The sequence below is a fragment of the Ornithorhynchus anatinus genome, chromosome X3 (genome assembly GCF_004115215.2).
Source record: "Ornithorhynchus anatinus isolate Pmale09 chromosome X3, mOrnAna1.pri.v4, whole genome shotgun sequence".
Classification (NCBI taxonomy): Eukaryota; Metazoa; Chordata; class Mammalia; order Monotremata; family Ornithorhynchidae; genus Ornithorhynchus; species Ornithorhynchus anatinus.
The window spans coordinates 18833823-18857195 of NC_041751.1; the positions used below are offsets into that span (position 1 = coordinate 18833823).

A 23373-nucleotide genomic window follows, 5' to 3' on the forward strand; every position below is an offset into this window, starting at 1 on the left:
AAGTGCTTGAAAAAGTGCTTTGCGCACAGTAAGCACTCAATAAATACTATTGATTGATTGATCGATCAACTGAAGGAATAAGGTGGGCAGAGCTGGTAAGGGGGGAGGGCTTCTCTGGATTCATCTTTCCTGCTCTGATGCTATTAGCTGGAAGCTTAGTTCCCAAAACAGGGATCTCCCTGCTGGACTAGTCAGGGAGAAGTGGAGAGTGGGAGGGTAATCGGCATGGCGTAGTGAATAGAGCATGGGTCAGGGAGTCAGAAGGTCATGAGTTCTAATCCTAGCTCTGCCACATGCTTGCTGTGTTACCTTAGGCAAATCACTTCACTTCTCTGGGCCTCAGTTATCGCATCTGTAAAATGGGAATTGAGACTGTGAACCCCACGTGGGACAGGGACTCTGCCCAACCTGATTTGCTTGTATCCACCCCAGGGCCTAGTACATTGTTTGGCACATAGTAAGTGCTTAACAAATACCATTATTATAATTACTCTTAAGACTCTGGAGATGGGAGAGGGAAGAGGGTCCTGAATCAATGTTGCCTCTCCTTTGAGGAGGACTCACCACTGGGGTATATGCACAGTGTCTTTCCTGATCCCTCTTACGTGAAGGAAATTAACCAACTGTGGGAAGTGATGTGTTTTCTGTTAATTGGCATTTTGAAGTTACAGTCATAAAATGGCAATATGTGGATTATCGTGCAAGTATTCTGAAACAAAGGGAAGCAATGTTTCTTTCTGCATTACCCAATTAAGCTCTTAGAAAGGAAATTGGCAATAGCTGAAAGAATTCCACTGTCCAGTTGGCCTGGTTTCCTGCAACAGATAGCTCTTTTGAACATTGGCTCATTTTACAACCCAACCTTTCCACGTCAAATAATGACACAAACTCCTCGTAGGAAATAAATAGTCTGACCTAAAACATTTGAAAAATAAATATAAAGATGAGGTTAGAAAAAAATTAGATTCAAGAAGGCATAATACCTGTTTACAGATCCATGTTCCATGGATTAGAAATTAGAATAATCCTGATGAGCAAGTGGGAAGCATCATAAACTAGTGGAAAGAACACTGGCCTGAGATCCAGAGGACCTCGGTTCTAATCCTGTCATGCCAGTTGCCTGCCGTTTGACCTTGGACAAATCACTTATCTTTTCTGTGCCTCAGTTTCCTCATCTGTAAAATGAGGATTCAGTATCTGTACTCTCTCCTACTTAGACTGTGAGTCCCATATGGGAGAGAGAAAATATTCAGTCTGATTAACTCATATCTACCCCAGCATTTGCTTGCCACATAATAAACATTTCAGAAATACCATATGAAAAAGCAAACAAACCCCAAAACCCTAAGCCTTCTACATTGTCCTCCAAACCCATTTATTGTTTCCATGGAGATTTTTATTTTGGTGCTTGAACTTAGTAGTCTGAGAAGCAGCATGGAAAGAGCACAGGCTTGGGGGTAGTAGACCTGTGTTTAAATCCCAGTTCCACCATTTGCTTGGCTAAGTCACTTATTCTTTGTCTCATTTTCTTCAACTGCAAAAATGGAGATAAGATAACTGTTGTTCCTCCCATTTAGACTTTGAGCCCCATTTGGGACAAGGATTGTGTCTGAACTGATGCAGTGTTTGACACATAGTAGCCACTGAAGAAGTACCACAATTATTATTATGCTCATCCTTGTACATTAATTGATCCATCAATCAATCATATTTATTGAGTGCTTACTCTGTGAAGAACACTTTACTAAGTGCTCCAAAGAGTACAGTTTAACAGAGTTGGTAGACACATTCCCTGCCCACAAGTTGCTTACAGTCTAGAGAAGGAGACACACATTTATATAAATAAATAAATTATGGATATGTACATAAGTGCTGTGGGACTGAGGGTAGGATGAATAAAGTATGTAAATCCAAGTTCAAGGGTTGACACAGAAGGGAGTGGGAGAAGAGGAAATGAGGGCTTAGCTGGGGAAGCCTTGCTGGAGAGATGTGCTTTAAATAAGGCTTTGAAGATGGAGAGAATGATCGTCTGTCAGATATAAAGGGGAAGGAAGTTTAGAGGTCAGTTGAAGGCAAATATAAGACATTTTAGAGACAATAAAATGACAACATTGCTAATTAACTACTAAATCCCAGAACACCGGGAACCATCCTTACCATAAATGATCCCAGGCTTGTCCACATCTCTCATCTTCAGAAGAGCAGAACCTGAAGTAAGAAACCCACTAACATATTAGATCATCCATGTAGGATTCCTCTTCCTCGGAGAGAACCAGAATTACAAATAGAAATAAACTATAGCCTGTTCTCCTATAATGTTGTTTTTATCATGCATTTTAAATGGATTGCTATTGTGTAATCTGGGAATGTGTCATTGGCCATATGCATCTGTCTGGATAAAACATACTATGATGTCAGAAGAATCAGTCATCTAAATGTGTGTGACATGAAATGATGCAAGTTTTCCTACATGTGAGGTTCTTCAAGAACATAACCCAGAGTTAAAGGAAAACTGACAGTACTGGTGTTTTCCCAGCTTCTGAATTTGGGAAGTGTTTGAGCTAAATGAATCTTGCTCAATCAATCAATCATATTTATTGAGTCCTTACTTGGTGCAGAGCACTGTACTGTTGGGGAGAATACAATATAACAGAGTTTGTAAACACATTTCCTGCCCAAAATGAACTTACAGTCACTCTTTCATAATGCGGCTGCTGGAGAGTGGTGTTTCTGGGTCCTCTGCTGTAGTTTAGTCTGGGCCGCAGTGTGGAATTAGGCAAGTTTCATTTCCACTCTATTTCAATCATTTTTAGAATAGCCAGAGCATAAGAGAATCTAGGTGCCTCCATTCTGTAAAATGAGCAACAGAACCTGACGAAAACCTTGTCCTCTAATAGAGAGGTATTGATCTAAGAACTCAGGGGATGATAATTTATGGGAAGAAAAAGTGTGACTGAAATCTAGCTCAAGTGCAGTATTTATTAAGCACTTTCTGTTTGCCAAACCCTGGGAAAATACAAAATAATCGCACTGGACATTGTCTCTGTCCCATCCTGAGCTGACAATCTGAGGAAAGTTGGTATCTCATCTCCATTTTACCTATGAGGCAACTGAGGCAAAGAGTGATAAAATAAAGTGACTTGACCAAAGTCACCCAGGACCACATAGCAGGCCAGTGGCAGAGCTGGGTCCAGATCCAGGTCTCCTGTCTTCCAGACCAAATTGTTTCTACTGATATACCCGTTAAAGTGCCCTACACATGGTAGGTGTTCAGTAGATTCAAGTAAATGAATGAACATGACATGAAATGTTTCATCCAGTGGTATCTTGAAATACACTCTACTTACCAGAGAGCTCTCTGTGGTGATTTGGGGTGCCCCAGGTTACCATTTGGGGGCACAGTTTAATGTGTAATATCACAATCAGGAGACAGACAAGAAGGGAGAATCCCAACTTCAACACAAACTATTTGACTGATTTTCGTGGGATTCACTCGGTTTGAAAACGAACATTTACTATTAGTTAATAGTTTTGGGAATTATTAAATGCTTAGCGTATGCTTAAACACTGGACCAGATACAATATGATTGGAACAGACAAAATGGAGGGAAGTGGGAAATGTATCCTAAACTGGCATAGGAAAGAGGAATCTGGTTCCTTTTTCTCCCCATCTGTACAATTGAGCACTGTACAAAAAGCATCTGCTACCCGCTAATCTGAGCCTGGATCATCCCAAAGGAAAGCACAGTAAATAATCTGAGAGCAAGTGAGAAAGTGATATAGAATGCTTTACCAAAATCTGCTTTTTCAGTTTTTATAGTGATGGCATGACTCTTTGATCAGCATGGGAGAACAATTTGTTGACTCACATACCTAGCTCTCCCTGATTACTGCTTACATATCATTTTGAGGAGGTTGGCCAAATACATTTAAATCAAGTGTCTTGTTATTGCAAACTTAAGTGCCAATTGTGAAGAAAGGGTAGTCTGTGAGGCATATAATAATAAATCACTGAATGGAGTAAATTCTTTTTTTTATCTGAGCAAAGCCATGTTTACACTACATCCTATGATGCCGCTTAGTTTATGTCCAAAGATGTCACACCTAGAAAATGATGATTTTTTTTTTGCTTGCAAGGCAGCATTGTGAATTGGAATCTGTTTGCAATCAGTAAAACTGGGGAAAGAGGGATATAACACAGGCTCATTCTGAGCCAGAGTGCTGAAAAGTTTCAGTAAAGAGAGAGAGCTGTTCCTTCTAATTGCTGGATCTTGCTCAGAACAGCCTTAGGGATGAGTGTAAAAACCAAATCAATTATTCAACAGTTTTTCCTTAGGCGTTTGCCCTCTCTGTGTGGCCATATTAAAACTATGAAAAGAGAATGTTCACACCAACAAAGGGATCTTAATTACATTCATTTAATTGTTGCTGGCTCTGCTGGTTTGGGATTAAGGTAAACCGTCTCATGGTGTTGGAGTTTTTGCTGTTAAAAGTTCAATTTCAGTCTCCCTCGGGGCGACACAATGGCTGCAAGTTCGTGGTCAGTGTGTCTGTGATAGCTGTGTCCATTTGAGAATTTGGCGAAATGGTCTCAGAGTGCATGAGGCTGAAGGATGTTATTAATTTAGTATTGTTGAATGTGTGCTTTTGATACATTTACAACCAACTACTAAAATGCATTTTATTAAGGAACTCTTTTAAGAGTTGTTTTGGTAACACTTTTTATGCGTACCGCTAGTTCATTTTGTATTATATCTGCTCTGCTTGGCTCCAAATATTATGGAATGGACTTGGATTCACTCATCCATTAAGGGAATCCACTGTAGTTGTCATTCAACAGAAGAGGGACCACAAGATCGTGAAGATCCCATGTTGGCAAACTGAAACTGTGCTGTGGCTCCAAATCAAAGAGATATACTTTAGGACAAAACTGTAGGCTAGAGGCTGACGGGTAGGCTTCAGAAAGGAACAGAATAGAAAGGCAAATACTAGGGATTGGGTATGATTTCCACTGATGTCATAGCACAAGAGTGGAAGTTAAATATTATTTATCATTATGATGTTTGTTAAACACTTACTATGTATCAAGCACTGTGTTAACTGCTGGGGTAGATACAGATTATTCAAGTTGGACACAGTCCCTATGCCAGAAGGGGCTCACAGTATCAGTAGGAAGGAGAACAGGTATTTAATCCCCATTTTACAGTTGAAAAAACTGAGGCACAGAGAAGTTAAGTGAATTTAGGTAAGCAAGGAATTGACAGAGCTGGGGTTAGAACCCAGATTCTCTGATTCCTGGCCTATGCTCTTCCCACTGATCAATGCTGCTTCTTCTGAGCCATGAAGTGGAATCAGAGAAGGATCATTTTAACCTATGTAGTTGGGCATATTCCGATTTTGCTATGGTATGTCTCTCCCTCTCTCTCTCTCTCTCTCTTCCTCTATTTTACATCATCCCAAACTCTCCTCTTACCTTACCTCTCTTCTCCTACCTTTTTCTGAAAGACTCAGTCAAATGGGTTGGCCCTTGTGGGAAATAGGGGAGCAAGAGAAAATAAAGGGAAACTGGGATTGCTGCAGATTGGGAACCCATGTCATCCTTCCCTCCCCCTCCCTGCCATCATCATAATGATAACTGTGGTAACTAAGCTGTACTAAGTTATACTAAGCACTGCGGTAGATAGACTGTCAGCTCTCTGTGGGCAGGGAATGTGTTAGTTTATCATGTATTGTACTCTTCCAAGCACTTAGTACAGTGTTCTGTGCACAGTAAGTGCTCAATAAATATGAATGAATTAATAAATTAATGATGAATCCCAGCAGAGGCAGGATTAGAACCCAGATCATTCTGACTCCCAGGCCCATGATGCATGCACTCGTTCATACTGCTTCCCAATCTTTGCCAATTAGTTATAAGCAGTCAATAGATATGATTAAATGAATGAATGAATATTGTATTATTTATGTCTTTATACAAATATCTATCTATCTGGATCAACTCTCATTGGCAATCAGGTGAATGCATCTTATGAAGCCCTTATATAGTGTGTTAGGAAAGCAGAGTGTGTGACAACAACCGCCCAGAATCTCCAGGATCACCTCCCAACCGGGATAAGGAGATAGACTTGATTCATTCATTCATTCATTCAATTGTACTTATTGAATGCTTACTATGTGCAGAGCACTGTACTAAGTGCTTGGAAAGTACAATTCGGCAACAGATAGAGACAATTTCTACCCAACAATGGGCTCACAGTCTAGATCTAGAAATCTAGATCACAGCTGAGGGAGTGGCTTCCTGGAGACCTCTCAGTAAAGCAGAAAGTGTCCATTTGACCAGGGATCTGAAGGTGAGGGCAACTACCTCCTTGCTGTCTCTCCAGGTTGGAAGTTCAGGGCCAGCAAGCCAGATCTTAGACCCCTTTAAGACAGTAGCCTTGTTAGGGGGTGGGACACTGCCTATCCAGGCAGCAATCCCAAATTCCTTCCTCAGGAAAAAAACAAAGTTATTTTCCCAACTCGCTCTTGTTGGCTTTTCCCTCTGAACCATGGATTTGGAGATGCCCCTCTGAACTGCAGCTGTTGGACATCAATGGGAGCTCCCGTCCCTTGGGTTCAATGGGAGCAGCCAACCTAGAGGCTAGATTACCTACTCCCCCAAAGATGTGTTTTCTCCTTTTCCCACTGCTCTAACCTGCCAGCTCCCTCTGCTCTTGTTTTCCCTTCACTCTCCCCCTTGTCACGGGGCCCCACGGCTTCAATCTTGTTAAGACCCTGCATTAATCCAGCCTATGTATGTATATATTCACACATATAGCTGACCTTCATATTCAAAGAGAAGCATCATCCTTAGTGGAAAGAACACAGGCCTGGGAATCAGAGGACTTGAGTTCTAATCCTCGCTTTGCCACTTGTCAGCTGTGTGACCTTGGGCAAGTCACTCAACTTCTCTGTGCCTCAGGTTTCTCATATATAAAATGGGGATTAAGGCAGTGAGCCCTGTCCCCTACACATACACTTCCAACATCCCCCGGGTCTCTCTTGCTCCCCTCACCCCCAGCCTTCTTTAAACTGCCTTCCCCATTTCCTCCCCTGTATCTTGATTTTTAATAGTAATAATTGTGGTATTTGTTAAGCACTTAATATGTGCCAGGCATATACTAACTGCTGGGGTAGATACAAAATAATCAAGTTGGACATAGTCCCTGTCCCTCATAGGGATCACAGTGTTAATTTCCATTTTACAGATGAGGAAACTGAGGCACAGAGAAGGTAAGTGACTTGTCTGAGGTCACACAGCAGACAAGTGGCAGATCCGGGATGAGAACCCATGTCCTCTTACTCCCAAGCCTGTGCTCTTTCCATTAGGCCACACTGCTCCCCTACCTACCAAACTCAAATGCAGGGACTACCTGTATTATTTTCTGAGGGACCTAGAAGGTACATTGTTTGTTAGGCAAATTCCCATTTTATCTTTACAATAAACAAATCCAAGCATCAAGGTTTTCTTTTTTCCCCGCGCATGCCGTAATCCTGGTATTTAGTGTCAGAGATACTTTGCTGTTTCTTGCTCAATGATTCCACATGCCATTTCAACTATAGTTTTTAATCAAACGATTAACTTCAACTCCACAGAAAATAAACATTTTAGTCCATTTCCGTCTTTGACAAAAGTCAGAATTCCTGAGACACTGACTAGTCCAGGTCCCTTCAGCTCGGTTACTAAATCTGTGAGAAAGCGTGCCTGCTGTTGGTGGCATATTCGGGAGGAGGGGTAAGTGCTTCCTGTCTAGAGAGACTATCATCAGGTTTCAGTCCAAATAAAGCTGAAAGAGTTTGCAGATTGGGATGGATGGAGGGAAGCAGGTTTCTGGTGAGACTTTTGTTTTTATAGTACTACAGTTGCCAGTCAAAGAAGTAAGTAATCCAGAACTTAACCCAATGCAGACTAAACAGCAAGGGGACTGGGAATGGGAATTTGCTTACAGAGGGATTTCCTGTAATGGTTGGAGGTCAGTGCCAGTGGAAATAAGGTAGTGGAAGACTCTATTCAGGGGCTCAACATGCAAATGTAGATGTGATAATCCCATCCAACATCAAGAATTTACCAGCAGGTTCTTATAACAGCTGGATCAAAGAGAGGCTCTGCATTCTGCCATATCCACACTCAAGGATATCTTAGGTCTACCTTCCTTAAATCAAGGACTTTAGAAAAGTGGATTTTCAATGACATAATATTGAGGGCTTCATATCTGATTGCTTTGAGTAATTTCTAAAGGAAAATATTCTGAGACCTCCAAAGCCATTTGATACTGTATCATGAAGGATCTTTCCAAACGGGTCTAAATTTCAAAGGAAATGAGAAGATTCAGCCCAATAGAAGCTTCAAATTCTTAATCTTCTGATAGAGTCGTCATGCTTAATTGCCACTTTAAACACTTCACTTTCATATGAATGAAAATATGCAAGGGGATAGATGCTTGAGTTACCTCAGGAAATTCTGTAGTATCATTCAACCTGCTGATTACATACATATATACATACATATTATACATACATATATATATATTGTATACATACATATTATATATTGCATATTTTATCCCTATAGCACTTATATATGCATTCTTACATTTGGCTGCTTCCTGTACCTATAATTCAATTTTAATGTCTGTCACCCCGTTTAGACTGTAAGTTCCTTGAAGGTAGGGATCAGGTCTACCAACAGTATTATAGTATCCCAAATACGTAATATAGTGCCCTGCTCAATAAATACCACTGAATGATAACTAGCAAGGAATAACTGATTGACATATATATACACATATATACATATAGCTCCTTTTGTTTTCAAAAGTGAAAGTTCCCTAGATTCTAATCCTCTGAGGAGTCAAGTGGCATTTTGTGGGAAAGATGAAATTTAGGGGAACCTATTCTATCCCTATACCTCAATGGGATGAGTTCTGCATCCCTAAATAGGGCTACTCAAATACTCAGGAGGTTGTCCAATTATAGTAAAGGCAGGAGACTGGATCTAGAAACGTCCACATTTGCAGACAGTTGAAGTGAGGGAGAGTGCATAGCAGACAGTCTAAGAAGGATCTGATATTGGTTAAGAACAATAGAGTTAAGAGTGTGGTTGTGTTTGAGTATAAGATTGTTTTTTTTTTTTTAAATGGGCCTATATTTTGGAAAAATGAGTTTTAAAAAGCATACCTGAACATACCCAGAAGTCACACTTTCAAATTTCAGCTGCTCACCCTCCTCTTCTCTTCTGCCTTCAAATGATGTTTTGGCCTTGGTTGAGTCCTCTTGTCAACAGAAAATTGTAGTCAAATAACATTTTTTAAATGAGTTCAGATCCCTGGACAAGTTCTATAGGATCCCAAAACTAGAGCTTCTATTGTCTAGGTAACAGTCATTTGGCAATTGAATCTAATGTTACGCTTGTTTCATGGAATGGATTGTCCAAATAGAGAAAAATCCCCTACTTTGTTCATCAGGCATTATCAGACATCATCATCATCATCTATATTAAGAATTTATTGAGTGTCCATTAAGCCTGTAGCACTGTACTAAGTGTTAAGGAAACAGCTCGGCAAGTTAAACCTGGTCTGTGTTCTCAAGTACTGGTAGTAGTACCGTTAATCTCTGGACTGTAAACTCATTGTGGGCAGGGATTGTGTGTGTTTATTGTTGTATTGTACTCTCCCAAGAGCTTAATACGGTGCTCTGCACACAGTAAGTGCTTAATAAATATGATTGAATGAATGAATATATTGAGCACTCACTTGAAATGGGACACTATATTAGGCCCTTGGAAAGCAGAGAATAAAGAAGTGATGTGTTCTGCCCACCAGGAGTTTACACTTTAATGGGAGAGACAAATATAAAAATATGTATAATGCTGTCAAAATTCGTAAATACCAAAAACCTACAGCCATAAGTACTAAGGGTGTAAGTAAATTTCTAAGAACTAGATATGAATGAATCAACTCATCAGTCAGTCAGTGGCATTTATTGAGTGCTTACTGTGTGCAGAGAATTGTGCTAAGCTGTTGGAAAAGTACCATACAATAGAGTTGGTAGACACGGTCCCTGCCTACAAAGAGTTTATAGTCTAGGATGGATGGCTCCAGGTGCTGGGAGATTAATCAGGAAAACTTGTTGCTGGAGGAGGGATTAGAATGTGAGGGAGAGCTGAGGTCTGTTGGATGTGGGAATGGAGGCAGTTTCAAGGCTGGGGGAACAGCATGAGTGAGCAAGGTGGAATAGTGAGGAGTGAGGTATTATTAGATGTTAGGCTTGGAAGAAAAAAGACAGATTGTTAGGGAATAGCAGGGGAAGGAAGCATCTAATAGGATGGTTCCTTTCTTAACATCACTATCTAAGAATCAATCAGTGATATTTATGGAGCACCTACAGTGTGCAGAGAATTGTACTGAGCACTTGGGAAAGTACGATGTAGTAGATTTGGTAGACATAACCAGCCAATTCAATTCCAGTGACCCCGTTCTCTGCCCTAGGCATTACATTGGCCATTAAAAGAAATTATTTGGGTGCAAAATTCCATAGGTATTCTTCCTAATAGGAATTGTTGTGAAGAAAGGCATTAGGGAAAAGAGGGAGGGGAGCAACACTAATTAGGCCACCATTTAGTGCTTCCCATATGCTAACAAAGTGGTGGTTTGAGAACAACCACATTAGCTCCTGAGCTCATTGTTAGATTTTGCTTCACAAAATCATTCCTTGAATTCAGTCCTGCCACCTGAAAATATAGTCACTTTATCAATGAGAAATGCCCTTGTCTTTGTGTCACAGGAGGTGCCTGACACCTTGTATCTACCCTAGCGCTTAGAACAGTGCTTGGCACATAGTAAGTGCTTAACAAATACCAACATTATTATTATTACAGAAAACTCTTCACCCACATATAGATTGACTTGCAGACAGTCAATTCAGTCCTAGCAAAATCCAGAGTAAAACAATCCTCTGGTATAATGAAATGAGAATAAGGAAGGTGGTATCAATCTTGAAGGACTCTATCCTAAAAAGTAAATGAATGTTAGGACAGCCAACTGGAGTAATTCCGGAATAACAGGTCTTGTTTTTTTTTCAAAAAAGAGTCAAGTGTATGTTCTTAATCATCTTTTTACTTTATTTTATCCATGCAGGAACCATAGTAGAATAGGGAGAATTCTTCCTAGCCACTGAAACAGGAAAAAAAAAGCAACTTTATAATTCACTGCCAATTCATTTGTGAAAACAAGAAGCCTCTCTATCTATGACAGTGGAGTACTGGATTGGCAAATAATCATTAATATAAATACTAGGTACAGACATGGAAATGGTGAATTAATATCAATTCATCATTCATGAGACGTATATTACATCAGCTTCAGAGATTGAATTTTCACTTTAATTCTGCATGGGAAAGACATATCAGCAAGGCATTCTGAGGAAACCAGGCTGGTTTGCCTCAAGAGGTAGGGTTTCCTTCCAAAATAATTTCTTTTCATTAGATGTCCTAGACTAAATCTAGGGTTGATTGTTAGGAAATGCTAAGCTACAGATCCAGCCCCAGATTTAACTGGCTTTGTGGGGTTAAGATAAATACCAAGGGCTATTAGAATCATTCTCCTTTAAGTGTGATTAAAATTGAAATAAAAGAATAAAATCAGTGGTATTTGTAAAGCCTGTTCTTTCATTAACAAAATACAAACCAGAGGCAAAAACTAAGCAAGAAAATATTTGATGTAGTTGCTTTCACCTATTTGCTGCTTATGTTTGCCCAAGAAATCTTTGCCATTACAGCAACTTTCTATTTCTGGCCACTACAAATTTCTTCTCTGAAGTAACAATTTTGACACATTATATTTCCACTTAACTTCTGCCTCATATATCACTTCCTATAAAGTATTTCTCCTCTCCCCTTTAGCTGAACTCATATTGAAATATCCCACCATATCTTGTTCTATGAAAACATCAGATGGCATTGACAGGACTTTATCAAATCCCTTTTGACAATCTTTTTGCACATTTTGGCCATATTTATATTTACAGGTTTACTCAATGAATTTACCAAATGGATAGTTATATCAATAAATTGTTCAGAGCAGATTTAGGGCTGTGTGGGTCTTGAGCTTTGTATGAACAACAAAATCTTCCTGACTGTCTCTTCGAGCTCTGGCTAGTTTCTTCATTTTGATCTGGACAACAAAAGCCAACTATAACAAATGATTTTCTTTTGAAGTCTTGTCTTAGAAGTGGTTCACTTTCAGATGTTTACCCATCCAAAGGCTTCCTCTGTGTGAGAATCATCTTGGGAATTTGCAGTGGATGAAAGATTTTTGTAAATTTAGTAACATGCATAACCATAAGGAATCATAAAGCCCTAGAATTAAACAAGAATGGCCAACAGAACCTTCTCCATGTGCATAATACCCCTGCAAAATCCTTCAAGTGAAACCTTATATGTAAAGATCCTGAGGGAATGAATACATGGAGGCTATTTCTGCTTTACAGGATAGTGAGCAATAATGGTTTGCTCCTTTAATAAGAATTTTATTCAGAAATCCAGTGTTACAAGAGTGTGTAAATGTTTTCAGTAATCACTTCAGTGGTCCAGAAGGAAAAGGAGCAAGCAGAACAGTTCTCCATAAATTCCTTTTGGCTACTGTCCTACTGATGAGTGAGAAAATTTTGAGGGCAATTCCATTAAAAGTCTGGGAACTCATCAGGTAAATCCTTCTGCAAACTCACGGGAGAAGAAACCCCAAAATATATCCACTAATCCTGAACAGATGGGTCATATTTATTACCACTTCATTTAAGTCCTTGGTTTCAATCTTCCCTGTGTGGTCTGCATAAAGTTTGACTGATATGACATTCAGAATTCTAAAAGTCATATAGAAGTCTTGAAGTATTAAGCCAAGTCTAAATTTTCAGAACAGAAGCTTCCATCAACAGATCTTTAGGGGTGAAATCAATGTTCTCCAGACGAGAGACACAAAAATATGAGATAGCTGTGCTCATTTGACACCAGTTGTGAAAAATCTTCAAGGGATTATGTAAGATCTAGCTAGCCAAAAAAAAATAACTTGAGATTTGTCTGTCTAGAAATCTTTCTTTTTTTTAAAGTGATGCAACCTTCTATTTGAATCCAGGATCAATTTAAGACTCTGGAGGGTCCTGGACAGGGAAACTGATGGTCTCCTGGGGAAAAGAACAGAAATGGCATGGACTGCCCTCTCCAACACAGCCAGGGCTACTTTTGATGAAAAACAATTATAATCATTATATTTGTTGAGCACTTAGTCCGTGCAAAGATTTTTTACTAAGTTAGATACCAGATAATCAGGTCACACACCTCATAGGGCTCACAAACTAAATAGAAGGGAGAAAAAGTACCTGATCATCACTTTACAGAAGAGAAAACTAAGAAACAGAGAAGTAAAGTGACTTGCCCAAGATCCCCCAGTAAACAAATAGCAAAGCCAGGATTAGAAGCCAGGTCCTTGTCTCCTAGGGTTGTGATCTTTCCATTAGGCCATGTTGCTTCCTACCTGCTTCTGAGATAGAATAGGCAGTGTTGCAGAGATAAGCTTAGTTGGGTAAGGACAAGGAGGTGTGAAGAGCCATCTGGGTGGATACTCTGGTGACTGCAAGTGTATATGTGGTATTTCTCAAGTTCTTACTATGTGTCAAGCACAGTGCTAAGGTCTGGAGTAGATACAAGATAATCAGGTCCCACAAGAGGCTCACAGTCTAAGTAGGAGGGAAAAGAGGCATTGAATCCTCATTTTTCAGTTGAGGGAACTGAGGCAAAGAGAAGTGAACTGACTTGCCCAAGGTCACACAGCAGACAAGTAGTAGACCCGGAATTAGAACCCAGGTCCAGCAGTCACCACCTTGTTGTGGCCACTAGGCCATGCTGCTTGTCCTGAAGCATCTGTACCCCTTAAGCACTCTGATTCTCTCCCACTCTAGCCCCACATCACTCTTAAGCATTTTACTGACCTTGACCCAGCCCCACAGTACTTACGTACATATCCTTATACTCTGCTATTTCCCCTATCTGTAGTTTATTTTAGCGTCTCCTCAACTAGACTCTATGCTCCTTAAGGGCAGGAACTGGGGCTACTAACTTTATTATTTTATACTCTCCCAAGCTTTTAGTACAGTGCTCTACAAACAATAAGCATTCAATAAATGCCATTGATTGATTATTGATATTGTCCCTTCCCAACTTCCAAAAAAGTCATCCTCTCTGAGAGGCATTTATCAATCATTGGTATTTATTGAGCACTTTACTGTGTGCTGAGCACTGTACTAAGCACTTGGGAGAGTACAACAGAGTTGGTAAACATGATCCCTTCCCACAAAGAGTTCAGTCTTAAGAAAGGAAACAGAGAGAGGTATTCTATGACTAATCCTCATTTCTCTTGGTCTTGTGATTTCATCAGCCAGCCCTTGGCACTTATTTATATGTCAATTTATTGAACATGGGTATTTATTCTCTATTTAGTTATTCTTGTTGTTGCCATTCGTATCTGAGCTTTCCTCCTCTTTCTATTGTATGTGCATGTTCTGTGCCACCTGGCTTCCCCATTAGGTTATTAACTCCTCCAGGGCAGGGACCATATAATCAATATTCATTGTCTGTTTTCAGGTGCAGTGCTCTGTACATATTGTGTCAGTAAATACTAATGAATTCACAGAGATCGAATTACCCTGAACAACAACAGTAAGAAAATTTGTTTCTACATCAGAGGCAAATACTTGAGATGACCCAAGATTATCACGTTGCCTGGCTTAAAATGTGCATCCCATTGATTCTGTAGCCTTGAAATCTGAGAATGGCTCCACTCCAAGAGACCAGATCAGCATCCTATTTATTTAAGAAAAAACATACGATCCATCTTTCTATTCTAATGAGAAGCATCTAGATGATCCCATTCCTATTACTGCAGCATCAATGAAAAGTGTAGAGGGCTCTGTGCTCAACATAAATAGTAGGATTTCTATTTATTACCTCTGAGAAAATACAGAGGAAATCCCTTGGAGAGGGCAAAATCCCTCCTATGGTTCATGTAACATGGCTTTCATGATCAGAGATTAATTTAGAGAACCTGCTGCCACAACAAAACTATTGCTCCAGTCTTTGGGAAAGTCACCAACAAGGTAAAAGTCACTCACACAGCTCGACTTCCTTTAGCAGGCAGGCAGTCAGTCCTCAGTCAATCATATTTATTGAGCGCTTACTGTGTGCAGAGCACTTGGGAGAGTAAACTATAACAGTATAACAGACTCATTCCCTGGCCACAAGGAACTTACAGTCTAGAGGGGGAGACAGACATTAATATAAATAAAATTACAGCTATGTGCATAAGTGCTGTGGGGCTGGGAGGGGGGCATGAACAAAGGGATGCAAAGTCAAGGTGATGCAGAAGGGAATGGGAGAAGAGGAAAGGAGGGCTGAGTCAGGAAATGCCTCTCGGAGGAGATGTGCCTTCACTGAAGGAGAGAGTACAGCCCCCGCCCCCCCCCCCACCACCACTGCCACCATCTGCAGAGAAACAGTGTGGCCTTATGGAAAGATCACAGGCCTGGGAGTCAGAGGATCTGGATTCTAATCCTTACATGTTGCACGATCTTGGGCAAGTCACTTAACTTCTCTGTGCCTCACTGCAAAGCCGGTAATCTCTCCTACTTAGAACGTGAGCCCCATTTGGGAACTAATATCTTTTATCTAGGCCAGCCTTAGTACAGTGCTTGGCACATAGTAAGTCCTTAATAAATGCCATTATAATTATTATTATTACCTTCCTAAACATCAGGCCCCATTCTGCACTCTCTACCACTGCGGAGTGAAGACAAGAAGCAGCGTGAAACCCAGCCACTCCCCGGCTTTTGGAGACAAAGACCCACTACCTGCATGATACCTCAGAGCTGCCATTTCCCCTCAAAAGCAGCCCCCATCTTGCTCAGCCGACCAATGGAAGGTGATGACAGATGACATCTTAAAGCCTTTGTTCTTCAGTTTCACTGGGCTCCATCCCTCTCTGTCCACCGCGGTAGGATGAGGATCAAGAGGAGGTATGCCTTCCTTTCAAACTTCTAGAAAGTTGTGGGAACTTGTAGCAATGACCAGTCTGGCCTGGTTGATGATAAATGTACAATTGCTTCTTTAGTTTCAATATTCTGCAACTCCCATTATATATATATAATTGTCCTTATTTTTTTACTTTGTTTTCCTGCTTTGATTATTTCACCCTTGCTTATGCAAGCATCATCATCACTTTATCTTTATCATCAAGCATCATCACTTTACCTCTTCCCCATGTTATTCATAGATTGTGAGCCCCTTGAGAGTCAGGCAGGTTGCCTAATCTTCATCCCTGTATTTTTTCCAAGTGCTTTGAACACATTGGGGCTTAATAGATATTATTACTATTCCTAAAGCCTTGAAAAACATGGACGAATCCATAGATGGTGGCAGGCCTGTTGAAATCTACAAGAAAAACAAGCATGTACTCCCTGGGTATTGAGAGATTTTTTCTCTTTACATAGAATACTGAGGAAGTGCCACAGGCTTTCAAAGACTCCATCTTTTCTAGAAGAGAAATAATTGAGGAAACTATTTTCTGTTCCTGGCAAGGTCAGAACTAGGGTCCCGAAATGTGGGTTTGGGCTGCAATCCAGCATAATAAAAATGATTTCTTCTGCATGTCAAATATAGGAAATTTACAGGAAAACCCCTAAGTCCTCTGTTCCAAATCTTGACAAAAATGTTTGATATACTTTACTTTTTTAATGGCATTTGTTAAGCACTTACTATGTGCCAGGCACTATCCTAAGTGTTGGGTAGATACATGATAATCATGTTAGACACAGTCCATGTCCCACATGGAGCTCACAGTCTTAATCCCCATTTTACAGATAAGGAAATTGAGGCACAGAGAAGTTAGATGAGTTAGCCAAGGTCTCACTGCAAACAAATGGCAAAGTCAGACTGAGAACCCAGGTCCCCTAACTCCCAGGTCTGTGCGCTTTCTACTAGGCAATGCTGCTTCTCTAGCATCCCTAGGGTACCTCATCCTAGATAGTAGGAAACTTGGGTGAGGGGCACCACACCTTTCCAAAAATTTTTTATAAATTTAAACAAGATTCTCAGGTATTTTCCCTGTGGACACACTGACCCGTTAACCAAATTCCAATCGATCCATAAGTGATATTTATTAAACACCTATTGTAGGAATAGTAGTAGTTGTCGTAATGGTCATACTAGTAGCAGTAATGGTGATAATACTAATAATAATAATATTTATTGAACACCCACTTAATATAGTGTCCTGTAGTAAGCCCTTGGAAAGTACAGAATAAAGAAATGGCATGTTTTCTGACCAGTGGGCGTATACAGAGGAGAGCAATACAAATATTTACGGTTAAAGTGATCAAAATAAATAAATTGAACAAATATAAACAAATATGCTAAGAAGGGGGTAAATAAGTTCATAAGTGCTAGAACTGGCTGAAAAGATGACATGGCTCAGGGCACTGGGAAATTAATCAGAGAAAACTGTTGGAAGAGGTGGGATTTTAGGAGAGATTCAGATATGCAGAGAGGTGTGGTATATCTGAAGTTTGGAGAGAGGGAGTTTCAAGTTGGGTATTATATTACACAGTTGAGAGAGTATTCCAGTAGCAAGAGAGAGTCTGAAACCTAAAATTCTATGTGGGAGACTGGCAGAAATAAATTATTTGCATACAATGGGAGAAAAAAGGATATAATTGGTAGTAGCAAGGGGATGCTGAGCGAGGAGGTAAGTGAAGGATGAGATGGGGAAGGAATTGACTTCCCTGAAGTGATTTGGATGTAATAATAATAATGATGGTATTTGTTAAGCACTTACTATGTGCCAGGTACTTTACTAAGTGCTGGGCTGGTGATACAAGCAAATAGGGTTGGACACAGTCCCTGTCCCATGTGGACTGTCCCTGTCCCTGTCACAGTCTCAATTACCATTTTCCAGATGAGGTAATTGAGGCACAGAGAAATGAAGTGACTTGCGCAAGGTCATACAGCAAACGTGTCAGTGTCAGGATTAGAACCCATGATCTTTTGACTCCCAGGCCTGAGCTCTATCCACCCTGCCCTGGTTATTAAGTAGAAGCGAGCAGATTTTAGTGATGTTGGGAAGGTTGAACCGACTGGATTTGGTGACAGATGGAATATATGTGTTGAATGAGAGAGAGGAGTAGAGGATAATGCCACAAGGTTATGTGCTTGTGAGACAGGGAGGATGGTGGTGCTCAGTGGGAGGACAGGGTTTGAGAGAGAAGATAAGAAGTTCTGTTTTGTATGTGTGTTAAGTTTGAGGAGTTGGTGGGTCATCCGATTAGAGCTATCCTGAAGGCAAGAGGAAATACAAGGCTGCAAAGAAGGAGAGAGATCAGGCCTGGGGATGTAGATTTGGGAATCATTCACATAGAGATGGTATTTGAAGCCATGTGAGTGAATGAGTTCTCCAAGGGAGTTGGTGTAGATGGAGAATAGAAGGGGACCCAGAACTGAACCCTGATGGACTCCTGCACTTAAGAGATGGGAGGCAGAGGAGGAGCCTGTGAAAGAGATTGAGAAGAAGCGGCCAGAGAGATAGGAGGAGAATCAGCAGAGGACAGTGTCAGTGAAGCCGGTGTTAGATAATATTTACAAAAGAAAGGGATGGTCAACGGTGTCAAGCTTCAATGTAACTGCTTAGTTTGCTCTCAAGAAAATCTATTGTTTTTAACACTCAAAGTGATTCTTCAATTCCTTTATTTCAGATTGCAAAATGTACTCACATTTTTTCCATTTTAAGAGCTGAGCATTAGCCATTCTACAGTAATAAATAAGCATTCACTGTGCGCAGAAATTCCAGCTTATCTCTTAGGCTGTGAGACCCATGTGGGACAGGGATTGTGCTCAACTTGATCATCTTGTATCTACCCCAATGCTTAGGGCAGTGCTTGGTGCATAATAGCAGTTATAACATTTATTACTGTGTGCAGAGCAGTGTACTAAGCACTTGGAAAGAATACTCAGGTGTGAATTAGACTTGGTATTTAACAAATACCAATATCATTATTATTATTATTATCATTATTACCATTATTACTACTAAGGAAGAACAAGGCACATTTTCTGTCCTCAGGGAACCTGAGAGTGGGAGTCCTTAAGAGTGTAAACTCGTTATGGGCAGGGAATGTGTCTGCTAATTCTGTTATATTGTACTCTCCCAAGTGCTTACTACACTGCTCTGTACACAGTGAGAGCTCAATAAATATGATTGATTGATTGATTTAGATTCTGGTGATGGATGACATAGCTGTTCTTTTAAATTAACCTTGGATTACTAATAATGTTGGTATTTGTTAAGCCCTTACTATGTGCAGAGCACTGTTCTAAGTGCTGAGGTAGACACAGGGGAATCAGGTTGTCCCACATGAGGCTCACAGTCTTAATCCCCATTTTACAGATGAGGTAACTGAGGCACAGAGAAGTTAAGTGACTTGCCCACAGTCAGCTGACAAGTGGCAGAGCTGGGATTCGAACTCACGACCTCAGACTCCAAAGCCCAGGCTCTTTCCACTGAGCCACGCTGCTTCTCTACTCTACTCTTCTCTACTACAAAAAAGAGTTGAGTTTGATTGGTTTCAAGTATTTGAATGCTGGAATTCAGTAAGAATTTGAGTTCCTGTTAAACTCAGTATTGACACTGATGGGATATAAAACTACTATTTCTAGAGATTCTTTGGAGGTTGAAGTCTTTATACTACTGGAGGTTCCACAATCGGAGGGAACTCCTCCATGGCCAGGACTGTTTCTTACCTCCTATTAGACATTGTGGAAACCAAATGTCCCTGGCCAACCTTTATAAAGTTCAATCAACAGTACTAAGTGTTTTCTATTTGCAAAAGGCCCTACTAAGTACTTGGTGCTAAGTACAAACAGCTGGTATTCACGATCCTTTACCTCAGAGAGCTTACGGTCTCACGGATGACTTTAGATGGACCTCGAAGATGGGAAAAGCAGTGGTCTGCAGGATGTGAAGGGGGAGAGAGGGCCAGACAGAAAGGAGAGCACAAGCAAGAGCTCAATGGCGAGAGAGATGAGAGTGAGGCAGAGTACGTTGGCATTCAAGGTGGAAAGCAGAAGGACTGGGGTTTTAGTGGAAGAACAGCGAAGTTTTTGTGTAAGGAAGCCAAGAGAGAACCAGATTCCCTACTTTCAGAAGTTGCCATGCTAAGAATCTCTCTGCTGTGTTTGAAATGCTAGAAACTGCTTTGTCGCTTGCCTAAGATTGTCTCTCCACTTCCCCACCCCTTTCCTAGAGGAATCAGGAGTTTGTTGGGGTTAAATTTTGTACCCACTGAAAATGAAAAATTTAGTTTGAAGATCTCATTTGAGAGACACACACTAAAAACTGTTTTTTTATGCATTTACTAAGAGCTTACTATGTGCCAGGCACTGTACTAAGCAATGGAGTAGATAGAAGTTAATCAGATTGGAGACTGTCTATGGCCCACGTGGGGCTCACAGTCTTAATCCCCATTTTGCAGATGGGCTAATTGAGGCCCAGAGAAGTTAAGTGATTTGCCCAAGTTCACACAGCAGACAAGTGGCAGAGTGGAGATTAGAACTCAGGTCCTTTTATTATTTGGCATGCATTCTCATTGAACAACTCAGCAATACATCCGTGGTAGTAATGAAATTATTTTCATTCCTTCATTTCTTTCCTTTCCCTCCCTACAAAACATATACTTTTCTCCAGCAAATATCATTAAACAGAGGCATGCAGTTAGGACATGCAAATGTGGCTGAATATGACCAACCAGAGATCTAAAATCATGGTGATCACACTATGGTGAAATATCACAATGTCTAAGTATACTATAGTATATTTCATTATGCTTACTACCTTCAGGCTATGTGAACTTAGCCTGCCTTTCTGAGGCTTCCAATATATTTTAATTTGCTTTCATGAAGTTATGGCCACCCCTTTGAAATAGTATAATTGCCGCCTTTTATTTTTTTTATGGTATTTGTTAAGCACTTACTCTGTACCAGGCACTAATCTGTTTGGACACGGTCCCTGTCCCACATAGGGCTCACAGTCTTAATAGCTTTTTACATTTGAGGTAACGGAGGCACAGAGAAGTAAAACGACTTGCCCAAGGTCACACAGTAGACAAGTAGTGGAGCTGGGATTAGAACCCAGGTCCTTCTGACTCCCAGGACACATGCTACTTCCCTTTTGGAATATGATACTGCTGACTACGATTGTTGAGAAGCAGAGTGGCTTAGTGGAAAGAACACGGGCTTGGGAGTCAGCGGTCATGAGTTCTAATCCTGACTCCACCACTTGTCAGCTGTGTGACTTTGGGCAAGTCACTTAACTTCTCTGTGCCTCAGTTACATCATCTGTAAAATTGGGAATAAGACTGTCAGCCCCTCTGGGACAATCTGTTAATCTTAGAACAGTGCTTGGCACATAGTAAGCGCTTAATAAAAACCATCATTATTATCCACAAGCGTGTCGCTGAGTGAGAATTTCTTGTCATATTCAACAGTGACTAACGAAACTGGTGTCATAGAGACATCCTCTAGATCATAAACTCCTTGAAGACAGTGGAAGACTATTGTAGGCTCCCAATTTCTTCATGCAGTGCTTTGCACAGAATAGGACATTTGATTGACCACTGTTTCTGCAGGATCAGAGATACTCTGGTTTGTCACCCCTGTCAAGTTTAGGAATACACAGCAAGACATACAGTGTTAAAGTACCTTAGAAAATGTGCAGAAATTATCTAGGCAGCCGGAGATGTAGGGGAACGAGGAGAGTTTCTTCAATTTAACTTTCAAGAACAATCAGAAAGTATTAAAGTATCGGGCTACTTTCTGGTGCTCCAAATTAATGGTGACTGAGAAATATAAATATAAGGGCTAAATTTGAATGAGCTAATAATCTCCCGCCATACTGCAAAGTTTTAGAATTTTAGAATAATTCTTGTTTCAGCTTATTTCCTGATGAGTAAAAGCCAATATTTGAAAAGAGGCTGGATTTTAGATCATAGACATTGAAAATGCTGAATGGACTAGAAAATATGTACTAGTATACTATGGAATGCAGGCTGTGAGGAAAAAAATTTGAGAGGATAATGGTGTTTTGATTGAAATAACAATGATCAGTAATTGCTACCATAATGCATCTGTATTCACAAACAGCTGATCTTATTCTTGTTCTGTAAATTCAGAGAACAATTAGCACATGTTTGTATAAATTAAAACCAAACATCAATGTTTCCCTTACCAAAAAAAAAAAAAAGATTTAAAGGGTCTTAAATTTAAACAACTTCTTTGTTTAAAGTGGAAACATCCCAAACTCAAAAATGTGTTTTTAATGTTTTAAATAGTATTTTAATTTCCTTCCTAAGTTTAGTGTTGCTTATAATGGTCCAAAGTAACTAATGCAGTGACAAATACTTCATAGATACTCGATAATTATTGGTCAATTTATTGTGATATCTTTTTTTTCAATTGGGTTACCATGCTAGATCTGTGTTATCATGGGGTTGCACTCCTGAATGAAAGTCTACAAGTTTCAGTGACTTGTTTTTACAATATTCAGTATTTACTTTGACCAAGGGAAAAACCCACTTTGTATAGTAGAATCCCACAATTCAGTTATTTTGATTAGTTGTAAATATATGTCTATCGTCCCTGTGAGAATGTAAACTTCTTGTGGGCAGGGAACACTTCATTTCTTCGATTCTGTACTTTTCCAAACACTAGGGACAGTGCATTACACTGGGTGAATGCTCAAAGAATACGATTACTAACAATACTTTGCTATTCTTGCTGCTACTACTACTAATTCTATCACTAGTACTATTAATGATTTTAATTTTGTTAACAGAATAGTTGACAAGATCACAAGGAGCAAGAAACTGAGGAGATCGAGTAATAAGGAATCAATGTAAGTAAACCTAGAAGGTCAACATTCAGATCTTTGAATTTAAATACAAAAACTGAAGATAAAATGTCTACATTCACAACTTAGCTTTGTCAGTTTTCAGAGTGTGATAACAAAGCTCTTTTGTCCATACTTGTTTAAATTCTAAAAAGGTGACTCCTTATTCAGGGGCACATTATATTAAAAAAAACAACAAAAAAAAAACAGTGGATTTGAACTGTAAAGAAACTAAAATGTTCTGAAATGATTGCACATTCTTTTGTGACCCCTGCTGGCTGCATTTAATAATGTTCCCCCCAAATGATGACATGCATTGAGGTTTTTCTCCCTTCTTTCCTCCTAAATGGAAACTTAA

At 40.0% G+C, this 23373-nt stretch overlaps 1 long non-coding RNA gene across 6 annotated transcripts in view; it reads left to right on the plus strand.

Annotated features, from left to right (window-relative positions):
* LOC103170545 overlaps positions 1-23373 on the plus strand; it is a 227485-nt gene that overhangs the window by 164984 nt on the left and 39128 nt on the right. For 5 of the 6 annotated variants that reach the window (XR_005659616.1, XR_005659618.1, XR_005659617.1 and 2 more), the window contains exons 2-3: positions 15840-16098; positions 22962-23021. This is a non-coding gene — a long non-coding RNA (uncharacterized LOC103170545). Of the gene's footprint in view, positions 1-15839; positions 16099-16572; positions 16661-22961; positions 23022-23373 lie in introns of all 6 variants that reach the window. The other variant, XR_005659620.1, reaches the window with a different exon arrangement.